The following is a 14,880-nucleotide window of genomic DNA, read 5'->3' as shown; positions in this document are numbered from 1 at the left end:
AAGGAGGCAGAAACCCATATTGGTTAAGAGCCTTGGCTGCTTGGATTTGAATTATGGTTCTACCATTTACACATGCACATCTAGATTCCTGCCCTCTAAAGGCCTCTGTGGCCTATAAAATAAGGATATTCGTATCATCCAAGCAGTGGTTGGTGCCAGGATTAGATGCGATAATTACGCGGAGTGCTTAGCAAAGGGCATGGGGTATAACCAGAGATGGAAGTGATGGTGATTGTGTTAATTTACTATTGCTGTGTCACAAATTACCACAAATGTACCAACTTCAGGCAACGCAAATGTATTACTCACAGTTCTGTGGGTCATAAATCTGGCAGGCTCAGATGGGTTCTCTGTGTAGGGTTTTGCCAGGCTGGAATCAAGGTGTTGGCCAGCCTGGGCTTTTCTCTGGAGCTTCGAGGGAAGAATCCCTTTTCAACCTCAATCAGGTTTTGGCCAAATTTAGTTTTCTGTGCTTGAAAGACAGATTTCTCTGATTTCCTGCCTGCTGTTAGGCGGAGGCCTCTGTCAACTCAAGGCCACTGAATTTCACCTTCTCATGTGGGTGACCCCATCCTCAAGCCAGTGACAGTAGGTCACATCTCCCTATGCTTTGCATCTCTCTGACTTCTCCTGCTACTAGCTAGAGAATACTCTCTGCTATTGAAAGGATTGCCTGACTGAATCAAGCCCACCTCGATAATCTCTGCGTTTTAAGGTCAATTGACTGGGGGGCTTCAACTATCTGCAAAATCTTCCCAGCAGTGACTCCATCAGCTTTTGTTTCAATAGCCAGGGGACAGGAATCTTGGGGAGGGCACCTTTAGAATTCTGCCTTGGACAATGAGGACGAGATGATGGTGATCAATGACTAACTTTTTGATTGGCCTTTGCAAGTACACAGAGAGGGCCGAAGCTGAGTTTGGAGGCGGACGGTGGAGACTGACTAATTGTTCTGCATGAGAAAGCAGAATTCTTTATTTGCTCCTGAGAGGGTGGGGGAGAGTTGTAAAATGAGAACTGGATGGAGAGAAAAAGAGGAGCTAAGTCACATGGCAGGGCAACTGAGGAATCAGGGTATTTTATGTTATGTGTGGGGGCTGTTTTTTTGTTGGTTGGTTGGTTGGTTTGGTTTTCTTGTTGTTTTTGTTTTTTTGTTTTGCTTTGTTTTGATTTTTTTTTTTTCCTTTTTTTGCCTATTTGGCTTTTCAGACTTCTCCCTGGTGCTGCATGTGATTAGCTGTCTGTGAAAATGTGAGAAAATTGAATTCCAAGACTGAGATTATCTAAGCACTACACTGGTTCAGTGGAAGAAGGAGCTTGGAGCTTGAGGCGGCCCTGGGAATCTGTGGAATCTTTCAATGGACATTGTTTTCCCCACAGATGTCGAGTGAGGCTTCATTGCAACCTTTTCCTGCCCTTATGGGGCACAGCAGGAGTAAAATAGTGTTTTAGTTATACTTAAAACATAGAGCTGGGCAGGCAGCTGGGTATCGTCAGACCCAGACCCAATCAGATGAGATTGAGCAGGTATTTCTTCCTCCATTTAACATGTTCATCCATCCATTCCACCATCTGGGAAACATCGCTGTTGTACCCAGGATACGAGACACTCTTTTGGGTATTAGAGATTCTGTGTTGAGCAAAACTGAGTTGCTGGCCTCCTGCAACTGAGCTCTATTGGAGGTGATGGAATGGATAGATAAACAAACAAGTGCTAAATAACATAATTTTAGTTAGTTACAAGTATCAGGGGGAAATAAAGCAAAGTAAGAGAAAGAATAGATGCTAAGAATAGATGCATCCTGTTTTGGATGAGGCGGTCGGGGAAGGTCACTCTGAAGTGACAACAGAAAAATTTCTGAAAAGATCAGGGAAGATGGAGACGTTGACTCTATGACCTCAACTGAGAGGCACAATCAGTATGGACCCCAGGAGGAGAGGGGGCAAGAGGGGGGCTCCCGACAATTTTATGACTTGTATTATTTCCTTTTGTGCTAAGCCTGCTTTGAAACTGCTTAGGTAAATGTACCCCCACCTCCCCTATCTTTTGGAACAAGATAGAAAGGGTTTTTTTTTTTTTTTTTTTTTTTTTTTGGTCAACGTAAACCAAATCTTAGACAACAGTGGATCCCATGAATGCTGGATTGGGCTGAAACCCCAGAACAGAAAACATTGGGACAGAAGGTGAAGATCTCTGTTCATCTCTAGGTAGCACAAGTCAAGAACTTCAGCATAAGAGGCGACAGAGGGTGGATGAGAGGCTGCCATCTTTATTTAGAAGGGAGTAGATGACATGAAACATTTTATCTAGAGAGAAGTGAATTAAGGGAATGGTGGCATTTGGCATTATTGTAGCTCTCACCAGATGCTGAGTGCTGTAGGAAGAGGGACACCATCAAGTCCCCAGCATCCAGCCCAGACCTGCCATGTCCTAGGACCCAATAAATATTTATGAACTACGAGAATGGTGAATGAGCAATAAAAATTTATTTCTTTCAGTGGAAGACCTATTTTTGTGAGAATGAGAGTAAATAATTGTCTAGTGTTCCAAAAGATCCACTTAAACAGTGAAAATCCTGGGTGCAGATTAAGTACCGTGAGGGGAGAATTTTTTAATAATTCAGATTGTTACCAAAGAGAACGCAGTTGCCTTAGGAGAAGGGGGACTTCCCGGCCTTGGAAGTATTTGAATGGGGGGACGGATAGCCTCTGTCAGTTGTGTTAAAGAAGCTCTTCCTCCATTAGTCCACGTTTGTCCATGTTGCATTGGACAAGAACCTTTTCAAGGAGATATTTAGGGTCACCTTGATCATAGGCGTCCCTGGTGCTAACTGTGGGAGGTGGGCAATATGCATTCTGGAAAGTATGGTTGGCCGGGGCTATCACCATGACGGAGTTTGAGAAGATGCTCTAAGTAAAGGAGGACTATCTTGCAGGCATCTGACACCCATAAAATTCATGTTCCCCATCATGCCCTTCCTGGATCACCGGATATCACTTTAACATGATTACTGTTCTTAAAGTCCTAAAGTGCTCCCCACTAACACCAGAAAGCGGCAGAATTTCGCTTTTAGCAGTGGTTGGAATCTACCATCCCACTGAATGATAGCAGGCTTTTCCTCTTTCTCTTCTTGTTCATGGCCTGTGAACGAAGAATCAATGAAATGAGTTTGGGGGCAGATGAATACCCTTGGGGTGCTGTGGCCCAATCCTTTCCCTTAGACCATTCGCTTTTAACTCTCCTTTGAGCCACCGTTCAGCCCAGTTAATAGCCGCAAGCTCTTCGGGGGAAGGTTTGTTAAAATCACGTCCAAGAAAATAAATATAATGAATGAACAATCTCTGGAGAACGCCTTGACATTTAAAAAAAAATGTAAATTAGTCTCACAAGGATCTGCTATGAAATAGGCAAAGTGCATTAGTACAAATGAGATATTTTTACAGCGATTATAGGAGCCATCTCCTGGGGACCACACCTGAACTCTTAAAAGCTGAACCAAAACCCAGTTGTGTACCCAGGAATCTAGCGTGACAGATTTGAATGTATTCCACTAATAACTCTCCTCACCCCATGCCTGCATTTCAGTGCACGGTTCCCCTGTTGTTCAATGAGCTTTGATACAAGGATGCTGGAGCATGGCTTTGAACTCCTCTGAACCCAATTATATCCAGCCATTTGGAAGTGCCATGGTGGGATGATGGTAGAAGGGTGCTCTCTGAACTAGCACACAGAGAGTTCAAGAAGGAGTTGACTGCAGCGGGTCCGGCAGCCAATTCATACATGGAACTGTGCCGCCAATGGCACTGCTCTCTGCCAGCCTGAAATGGGGATGGAGAATATCAAAGGGAAATTCAATTAGCTGAACCAAAAACGGATCGAGCGAAGCGAAGGGGCAGCTGGTAGCAGCTTCTGTGCTTTGATTTGCACGACAAATGTCCTGCTCCTGCACGTGTTCCTTGCACTGGGTGAGTGTGTTAAAGGAGGGTTCTTCTCCGCAAGGAGGGGAGGCATTTTCCCTCCCCCGAGCATTTCCCAGCTCTTCGGTCACAATGGAAGTCAGCTCTCCAGGTGAGAATCCCAGGCTTTCTCTCTCCAAATCAGCTTGGGACCAATTAAGATGACCCCAACAGAAAAAAAAAAAAGAGGAGCCAACAAGCAGGCCATTGCTTTTCTCCCAAAGGGTGGCTGGTTGACACGGTTTCCTTTCCGACAGAGGGCATGGCCCCAAAGAGGAGTAGAGTACCCAGGATAAAAAAAAAAAAAAAAAAAAAGAATGAGAGAGAGTTTTTGTGAGCAAGCTCTAAGAAAAGGAGCTGTATTTTATTTATATCATAAATCTGTTTTGTTTTATGGTCCGACCATAAAGCCTTACAATGACATTTTAAATCTGGACTCCCTAACATGGGTCTGTTTTAGTTGATTGAAGCAGACCTGACCAGCAAGCCCTTAAAGTAGTGTGGCCACTCACACTCGTCCTCTTTAAAGTTTGCAAGGGTCACAGGGTGAGGGGCTAGGACGGTTAATTTCTCAATTTTGCCGGAGCTAAGAGATCGGTGGACTTTTACAAATGCAGCTGTCCCCGAGGGGTGGGACCTGCCCCCGCTCCAGCCCGGGGCCCCCAAGGGAGACATAGATTAGACCCGCCCACCCCTTGTGCTCTGTCATTTGGGCCCCTTTGCCCCATGGCTCCAGCACACCCCCCCCCTCTGCCTGCCGTCTTGCCTTTCTGCGCCCTGCATCCGTTTTGGTGACCTCCATCTCGCCAGTCTTGCATCAACCCCAAAGAGAACACTTCAGCTTTTGAGCTTTGAGAGGAAGACACGGGCACCCATCCCTCCTGGAACCACAAGGACCTTGCTAGTCTTGGAGAGACAAACCCTTTATCTCCTCTTTTTGGCCTTTTATCAACTTCCATGCCAAGCCTTCCTTAGTAGATCTAAACTCCCCACATCACTGAGCGGGAGATTGTCTCGTAGTATTTTCAATCCCTGTTCTTAGCCCTGCAATAAAAAGTTAAGAGTGGCCTCCTTACTACAGAAAGCCCAGACTCAGAACACAAAGAATTCTTGGTGTGGGAGTGGGGGACATTCCTTGCATTCACTTCTGCCTGAATCAATGTACCAATAAAATTTTCTGCCATATTGATATCACCATTTCTCTATTGTATGGATCAAAACGAACACCTCTGACTCCTTCCCCCTTCCTCTCAATACATGAGAAAGACTACAGTCCTCCTTCTAGTTTTCCAGTGTGATCCTTACACATTTCCTGTAAGATAGTGAACACGTCTTTGATTCAGCCTGCTTCCTGCTCTCATTCCCTCTCATTGTGCACCCTACCTGTCGCCCCTCTCCGTTTGCGGGTATCATATAGCGGGGGTCTTAGCTCCTACGTGCCAGGAATTGGGCTAAACTCTTCACACAAATTATCTCAGTGTGTCTTTACCAGTGTCCCAAGGGTGAAGGATCGTTATTGTGTGGACAATCTTTTGATTCTCCTTTAATTTTCCTGAATTTGCTGTGGTGTCAGTTTGACTCCTGCATAAATAATACCTTTCATACCCCTGTGGGTTCACATCAGCTGAGTTTCTAGATTTATCTAATAGGTACTACCCCTAGGACAGAGCCGCTAAATGCCAGAGACTATTTTGACTTCCCCATCTTTCCTTTCGATTACCTATGGTTCTGTCTTTGTTCTTGTTCTTGTTTGTTTGTTTGCTTGCTTTTACCTTTCATTCTTGTCTTCTGCCCCTCTTTTCTCTCGAATGGTCTTTTCACCTTCCATTCCTTCCTCACCTGTGTCAATCCTTCCATTGGTAGACACTGCTCGTTGCTCACCAAATATTGATTTTCTCTTTTTCCTTACCAATAGAGCCCCAACCGTGCTTGTGGTAGAAATGTGCCTCATTAAAAATATCCCCATCCTCAGAGTCTCACGCCTTCTGAACTGGTCATGTCATTCAGTTCGGGTCGACACAACAGGAGCAAAAGCTTCTGAGGAGCATCTGTGATGTTTTTGCTTTCCTGACCTTCTTCCCAATTGTTCTCTTTTTTTTCTGCCTGGAATGTGGCTGCCATGCCCGGAGGTGAAGCAACCATACTGCAACCAGGAGGAAGACAGACATATATTAAGGATAGTGGAAAAGGAAACCCAAAGGAGCCTGTGTTTTTTTTGGTGGCTTTCTCGAGCGGCTGCACCTGTTCTGGAATGCGTATCTCCAGACCTTTTATTTCAGAGAAGAAAAATTGAATTCTCTATGTGGCTAAGTCACTGCAATCGGGTTTCTACATTTAGATAGATATAATCCTGACACACCATCCTTCAAGGCTAAATTCAAATGCTACATAAATTATGAAGGCGACCACACTAGTCTAAGTCTAACATGGAACAGTGAAGTAACCTCCTAATTTCTCCTGCTTCCCCTCTTTCCACCAACATTCCTGCTATATATTATCTACTCTGCAGTCGGAGTGCGACTCTAAAAATACATACAAGGTCCTGTCATTCTCCAGTCAGCCATCCAATCACCCGATAACTTCCCATAATCATGCTTAAAATAAAACCCAGTGTCCTTCTAAGAATGGCAATGCCCTCTACAAATGGAGTCTCGCTGTATCATCCCCTTCCGCTCTCCCTCTCCCCCCGCCCTTGGCATTCTCACAGTTCTGTGAATAATCCAAGTATGTTCTGACACCAGATTCCTTGCGGCTGTTCCTCTTTCTGTCACTTCCTCAGGTCCCTACCTGAATATCAGTCCTTAGACTTCCTTGATGGGCCCCTGTAAATACCACACTGACCTACACCCTTTCTGCCTATACAATATTATTATCTTCGTAGCACTTATCATTGTTTATATCTTATGTTTCTATTCACTTACATTTATTATCTGCCTTTCTTATTCGAAGGTACACTCCATAAATCATCACCTTCACCTGCTTTTTCCCCCCACAATATCTCCAGAGCTTAGAATAGTGTCTGACACACATAGTATGTGGTCATTAAATAATTATGGAATGGATATTGGAAGGAAGGAATGAGGGAGGGAGGGAAGGAAGAAGGAAAGAAGGAAAGAAGGAAGGAAGGAAGGAAGGAAGGAAGCAAGGAAAGGAGGGAGGGAAGGGAAACGGACACAAAGAAGGAAAGAAGGAAGAAAGGAAGGAGGTCACAGATCTTGGTTGGGGACTTGAAATAGTTCTACATTCCTTAAGTAAGAGAGAATGAAGGACTGATTTAGGAGCTGCAATTCCTCTGAGGATGTTTTCTCAAGAACAAGTGACAATGACTTGAGATAACATCTCCCTGGATTCCTCCTTACATCGGAAGATGGTAAAAACACCTTGCTCTTGCGGTTGCTGGAGGGAGTGGTGTCAATGTTGCCACAGCAACGGTACATCTTATGTAAAATCTCCAACTTGCTACAGATGTGGTAGGCAGCTTGGAAGGTTTGTTGGGGATTCAAAAATATATGCTATCTTCTAATTTTGCTTAACCAATTGCTTACGGTTACTGACAACCGATACGTATAGTGCTAAAATTGCCTTTGAACAGCGTCCCCTTGGGGGAAAGACCAAAAGTACTTTGCCAGGAACGTGTCTCAAATGTAAATAACTGTCCTAAAGTCTAGTGCCATTGATCGAAGATGGGGAAGATGACAGTTCTAACACACTAAATAGAAAACGACTTTGTGTCTATCCGTGTGGTACTCTCTTGCTCTGGCTTCCTGTGGTCCCCACCACGCAGGATGTCCTGTTCTTCTGACACACCATATTGCTTCCCTCTTTGAGATTCTTCGCATTCTGTTATCTCAGCGCCCAGATACGTCCAGATATTTTCACAGATGACTCCTTCCTTCCCTTCACATCTCTGTTCAGATAGTGCTCACTCGGAGGTCTTCCTTGACCATCTCCCCTAAAATGCTTGAAAATAGCAACTCTTACCTGCCCATACCCCTTTACTTTCCAACCTATGATCTCCTTCATTTTTCTTTGTAAAAGGGTTTGCTACCCGTCACTGTTCATATATATATTTATTTGCTTACTTGTTTGTCTCTCTCATGAGAATATAAACTCCATGAGAGTAGGGACATTTTGTTGACTTTTAGGAGGAACATACTATTGTATAGAGACATAACCATTTATTTAGCCATTCAACGGTTGATGGATATTTGGGTTTGACTCAGTCTGGGGTTTTGTTACAAAGCTGTTAAGAACATTTATATACCGGTCTTTGTGTGGATGGATGTTTTTATTTTTCTTGGGTAAATAACCGAGAATGGAATTGCTCTACCATTTTGTAAGAGTATTTAAATTTATAGGAAACTACCAATCTGTTTTTTAAAGTTATTCTAATGTTTTGTGTTCTCACCAGCAATATAGGAGTTCAAGTTGTTCCACACCTTTGACAACCCTCAGAATTCCCATTTTTATTGAGTTGTCTCCTGACTCTCAATGTTTGTTAAAACTCGATGTAAGATCCAGGCGTCTGGGTGGCTCAGTTGGTTGAGTATCTGACTTCAGCTCAGATCATGATCTCATGGTTTGTAAGTTCGAGACCCACGTTGGACTCTGTGCCGACAGCTCAGAGCCCGGAGTCCGCTTCAAATTCTGTGTCTGCCCCTCCTCTGCTTGCCTTCTCTCCCTCTCTCTCCCTCTCTCTCCGTCTCTCTCAAAAATAATTAAAAACCTTAAAAACAGATTCAACGTAAGAGCAATTACATGAAAAAGATTCCTGCACATTTCATAAAATTGTGGTTGAAATTATATCCCTTATGTTCTTCAAACAGTCTCTTGCATAGGGAATATTTATTTCTTTGATATAACTAGTGTGAGCTTTTCATTAGGAAATGGGAATTGCCATAATGACATAATTCTCATAATATTTCCAATTTTGCATTGGACAGAGGAATTTCAGGGCTGGATTTAATGCTCAATCATGGAAATTATGTTAGTCTAGATTTTTCACATAGGTGTTCTTTTCTGTTTTTCTGTTCAGTGTTTTGGTTTTGTTGTGTACCAGTTTGTAATCAAGGAATTTCAAATTTCTTTTGAAAGTAAATGGCATATATTTCTTCATATTCAAATATGAATAATGCAGCTTCTGACCCAACACAAGGGAATGCTAGAAATTTCATTAGTGTCCTGACATTATTAGAATGTTTTTGGTCTTCTTGGATTGATAGAGTCCAAAGTGACCTTTATACATAACATGGGCACTAAAGTAATTATTTTCCTGTGTTTCTCTAAATAATTACTTTTTACCTTGAATAAGCAATCATACTTCGGCCAGCATGTCTCAATATAATATATAGTCTTATGCTTTATAAAAGTATGACATTGTTTTCTAAAACACTGCATGAACGTGTTCTTTTTACATTAATATCTCTCTTTACAGGTAAGATTCTGATGTTGGGAGCCATGTCTCAGGCACGTTTATGTTTCCCATAACCTGAAAAGAACTCCCTGTGCAGAGTGAAGTGTTTAATACGTGATTCTTAGACAAGTGTTGGAGAAGGGAGTTGCAGTCATCACTGACTTTTTTTTTTTTATTTTTTTTTATTATTTTTTTTTTTACCAGGCATTCATTCATTCGGACGCCCGTCCCATCTGGGGTAGATATATGCGAACTGCCTTCAGGAAGCTGAAGAGAGACAAGTAGCTGGAAAGTACAACCACAGTTTTCTCCAAATGGAGTTTCATTTCGAGAACTAGCATGTCTGCGTAGCGATCAGATGGATGAAAAGAATAAGAGAGAGAAAATGCCAAGGAGATGTGGCTGCACAGGAGCAGAGCTGGGGAGGAGGAACCAGCAACGGGGAGGAGCAGAGGCCCCAAAGTCTGTGGCTGAACTGCGCCCTTACACTGAATACCAGGGGTTAATCTGCCATAATAAAATCAGTGTGAACACTGCCAAAGAGGCCTGAGCAGACCCTCCAGTAAGTAATTAATTCTGGCTGCTTTCCGCTCTCCAGCTTTCATCATTCTTAATGTTACCTAATTGTAAAATTATTCTTCAAACTTTCCTACTATAAAGGAAGAAAATGCCCAGATCTAGCTCGCTTTTCTTGAGGGCATGGGTGCCTCCTGCGTCTTGGTAGAAGAGCCCAAGATGCTGCTAATTAAGGGTGTGCGAACCCTTGAAAACTTTTGATCGGCGTTCATAAAACAGCCTACAAATAGTTCTAGGAGAGCTGTGTGCTTTTCTGCATATGTACACAGAGCTACCAAACCAAGGGAAGCAGGGAAGTTGAATTCACAGCTTCTCTGGCCCTCAGACCCTCACAGTGACCTTGGCGGACGCTGAGATGGGGATAAACATAAACGACAAGCATGTGAGGAGGGGAGAGAAGTTCACAGCCTGGACTGTAGTTTCGGCTGCCACTGGGGGTGATAACAAAGAATATCTTGGGGACCATTTCACCTCAAAATTTGCTAAGGCTCTCACCGTCAAGGGCTTAAAATTCATGTCAGTACAGCCAGATAAATAAAATCTTCACCGTTAAGGGGATCTCTTTATCCCATGTCTTCTTTCTTCAAACAAGATGGCTTTCCTGCAGACGAAGGCATTTCTCTATCCATGACTGTGGCAGAAGGGACCAAGCTGTCTTTTCCACTGTGATTACCTGCTAGGCTGTAGGCCTTGGGGTCTCTAGGTAGCCTTGGCAACATAAGTGCAATACACTATTAAAATAATGACTATTTTCCTCCGTCTAGTTAAAAAATAGAAGGGACAGCCTTGGATGGCATTCTGGTCAGGGGGGAAATATCTCATGTGTCTCTGGGGTGAGATATAAAACTGAGGGCTTGACCTCTTTTGGCCATTAAAGACCTTCGGGTCCTCTCCTGTCTCTTTGTTCCTACAAGAGTGGAGATAGTGTTAATTCCGTGGCTGGCTAAATTCTAACCAGGGTAATTATACCGTCACCCTATAATCCCCTGGAGATTCAGTGAGGAAAGTTACTCTTTGATCATGCTCTTAAATCCCACTGTGCTGGGCTTTGTAACGTGGCAGGTGAAGAATGGCTTTTGGAGTTCACATGCCTCCCTCCACTGGGTGAGTGATGCTAATTCTATGTATGTATTCTGCTGAGTGCTTGGGGATCCTTCTGGGGGAAAACTGCTGCGGTAGGCATGAGCTATTGTTAGTTGAGTCTCAACAAAAGAAATTGTTGTTCTAGGCTATATTCCTCTGATAAATTTTAGTTAAAGCTCCCGACAAATAATTATCAAAAGAATGGGGAAGACTGCTAGAAGTTTAGGATTTCAGTTTGTGTGTGTATATGTGTGTGTGTGTGTGTGTTTGTGCAGGTAAACATAAAATGTATTCTAATGCAACACAATATGTATAAATATAATGTGTATATGCAATATAATGTAATGTATATACGTAATGTACATAATGGATTTGTGTATATGTGTGTGTGAGCTAAAAATGAGGTCTTTTACATACGCAACCCTTTCGTCATGAAGGTCCCAGTGACCTATTGGGTCATGGTTGTTTGCTACTGATGAACAGTCTCCCGTGCTGACATGGCCAGTGAAATGTGGGTTTTGGAGGTGGTACCCAAGCTGGGCACCTTTCAGGTGGCTTTGATTTAGAGCCAAATATTATGGCTGGAGATACATTAAAATTTGGTGAGGCAGTCATGGAGACACTAATTACAAACTCCAATGAAACTTTCCAAATGCTAAATTATTAAACTCTTGGGGCACTTGGGGGGCTCAGTCGGTTAAGCATCTGACTTCGGCTCAGGTCATGATCTCAAGGTTTGTGAGTTCGAGACCTGCATCCGGCTCCGTGCTGACAGCTCAGAGGCTAGAGCCTGTTTTGGATTCTGTGTCTCCCTCTCTCTCTGCCCCTCCCCCGCTTGTACGTTGCCTCTCTTTCTCTCTCTCTCTCTCTCTCTCTCTCTCTCTCTCAAAAATAAATAAACATTAAAATTTTTTTAACAAATTATTAAACTCTTAAAAAGAACCACCTAAGTAGAGAGTTTATAGAGTTTAAGCCTTGGTGAGAAATGAGGGCTTAAATAAACCGTGTGGCCGAACAAGGAACCCACTTGTAATTCCAATGTAACTTTGCACGTAAAGCCATAGACACACTCACACGTATAATTCTAGGAGCAAACCTGAACATGACATGAGATCTTATACTTTGCAGTCTCTTCCTGTGTCTCCTTTTCTTATATTTATTTTGGTAACTAAGTTCAAAGAAATAAGTTAGCAGTTTCTATAATCCTAAATGGTAAAACATTTAAATGTCTATCACTAAGGGATTTGTTTTATAAGTCAGAATATACAGCTATAACAGATCATGCAGACCCCTGTCTGTGATCATGGAAAAATGGTAAGAGATCCTTTTACAGCTATGTTTTTATATATAATTACATACTTGCAAAGGTCTGAATTCCCAAATGTGTATGGCAAGAAAAATAAGTCTGGGCAACTACACCAAACCTTAATGGTATTATCTTCCAGTGGTTTGGTCATTTTTATCTTTTTTAGTGTTGCTGAACATCATAAGTTACATTTTATAATCACTCTCAAGTACCATGTCAAATGAATTAAAAACAAGGCCAGGAGAGAAAATGCACTCACGACACATGATACATTAGTACATTTTGGGAAAGATGAATTCATTTTATTGGGCTATATCAATTACCGGTCATAAAAATTGGTGGAGGATTGGTTTATTCTGAATACAGAGTTTTACTGAGCAGGAAAAAACAAAAAACGCTGAAGAATTGCTCTGAACGGCTCAATCTGTGTAATGAACCTGAATTCGGTGACTTCAAGCAGAAATTTCAACCAAACCCTTCAAACTGACTTACCCTTTGGTGATCACGTGGCCAACGTCTGGGGCCCAGACCTGAGTCGTGCTGCAGCTATAGGGATCCGTCCTCTCTGGGGTCAGGGAGACTGAGAAGGGACCAGGAGGGTTGGGGCAGGGACTTCAGGGGCCACGTGGAGTTGAGGCTTTGGGAATCCTGCAGCTCCCTGTGCTGCTGGCAATAAAGAGTAAATAAAATATCACAGAAATGGCAAAATGTTAATCAAGTATATGCTACTCTCTAGAATCTTATGTAAACTTCTGCTCTGAGAAGTACCTTTTAAAATGTCCCCTTACTCTTTTGTCTGAAAATAGGTAAAAGAGCCCGATTTTAGCACGTGCTCCTTATGTCAAAGCATTCTTCCAGAACTTCACTTGTATTAACTCATTTAAAACGCAGCACGAGGGGCGCCTGGGTGGCGCAGTCGGTTAAGCGTCCGACTTCAGCCAGGTCACGATCTCGCGGTCCGTGAGTTCGAGCCCTGCGTCGGGCTCTGGGCTGACGGCTCAGAGTCTGGAGCCTGTTTCCGATTCTGTGTCTCCCTCTCTCTCTCTGACCCTCCCCCGTTCATGCTCTGTCTCTCTCTGTCCCCCCCCCAAAAAAAAAAAAAAAACGTTGAAAAAAATAAAACGCAGCACGAGCCTCGGAGGTAGATGCTGTTATTATGCCCCAGATGCCAACACTGGAGCCCAGGGAAGGGAGCCACGTTGCCCAAACTTAGACTCCTAGTATAAATGCCGGAGTCAAAATTTAACTTAACGTTTTCAGTCCGGAGCCCTGGAGAGCACACTTATTCTAGAAACGGTGGAGAATGGGAACAGTCTTTTCAGATTTTTTCCTGAGATTCTGTATCTTCGTGTGTGAAACAAGTACAAAGACGTTGACTTCACAACCGTGAAGATGGTCTGTGAAGGCTTCTCTAAAGCATTCGAAGTAGCATTATTAGCTCCCTGTCGCTCTTAGGTGCGTGGGCCCTGGGACACTAGGTAGGCCACAGCTATCACTGTAGAAACACTGTATCCGGATCTTCCTACTTTCTTTCTGCAAAAATCAGCATTGGGTATAAGTAATGGGATAGGCTTCCAAGTAGGTTTCTCCACCTTTGCGAGTCATGGTTTCTACCAATGACCATGTTTTTCAAAAAATAAAAACTAAACACGTGATCTGATCAACTATTTTTTTCAGGTTCTGAATATATCCATATATATGCACATCAATTAATTTTTCATACCTAGAATGAATCATATTTATTGAAAATAGTAATATTGCATGACATTTAAAACTGTCCTGGAGAAATCTCAGCCATATGATCGCCAGACTTTGAACAGATATGCGATAGGGTCGGAAGGATATGCGCACGGCTGGCATCCTCTTAGAGAGTACCTTTGTGGGGAAACTACATGAACCCCGCTCAGCAAAGGGGGAACCAGCTGAAATACCCCAGAGGTGGGCTCCCTGCATGAGACCAGAGATGAAGATTTTTGTTTTGCAGCTCAAACAGTGGGGAAGAGATGACAGCTACTTTCGAGAACGAGAGAAGAGGGCAGAGAAGCCAAAAAAGGTAAAGAAATTTTGTGACACTGCTGTGTAAAAAAAAAAAAAACACTCTTCTTGCATTGTGCTCAGGATATAAAGTCTATATATATATTTTTTATGTTTATTTATTTTTGGGAGAGAGAGAGAGACAGAGTGTGAGCAGGGGCAGGGTAGAGAGAGAGGGAGACATAGAATCTGAAGCAGGTTCCAGGCTCTGAGCTGCCAGCACAGAGCCCGACGCAGGGCTCCAACTCACGAACTGGGAGATCATGACCTGAGCCGAAGTTGGACACTTAACCGACTGAGCCACCCAGGCGCCCCATAAAGTCTATATTCTTACACAGGCTTCATGAGGTTAGGGATATTTCAGACACTCAAAGTGGTTGAATGAACCACCAGCTTCATTCAGAGCAGCACAGAAAATGCACATGAAGAAGCAGAAGCCTGGAAGGCAGGGGAACTCATGAACAGAATCCTCCTTCCCTCTCTTCTCTCCTTGGGTATCCTCAGAAACAAA

The 14,880-nt window shown here is 43.1% G+C and overlaps 1 long non-coding RNA gene across 1 annotated transcript in view; it reads left to right on the top strand.

Annotated features, from left to right (window-relative positions):
- LOC123609209 overlaps positions 1-10,046 on the top strand; it is a 37,497-nt gene extending 27,451 nt beyond the window's left edge. The window contains exon 3 of the long non-coding RNA XR_006717674.1: positions 9,575-10,046. This is a non-coding gene — a long non-coding RNA (uncharacterized LOC123609209). The remainder of the gene's footprint in view (positions 1-9,574) is intronic.
- Positions 10,047-14,880: the final 4,834 nt, after the last annotated feature.

Source organism: Leopardus geoffroyi, chromosome B2 (assembly GCF_018350155.1).
Source record: "Leopardus geoffroyi isolate Oge1 chromosome B2, O.geoffroyi_Oge1_pat1.0, whole genome shotgun sequence".
In the NCBI taxonomy this organism is placed as follows: Eukaryota; Metazoa; Chordata; class Mammalia; order Carnivora; family Felidae; genus Leopardus; species Leopardus geoffroyi.
Note: the sequence above shows the minus strand (reverse complement) of the source record. Positions and strands in the feature narration are given on the sequence as shown.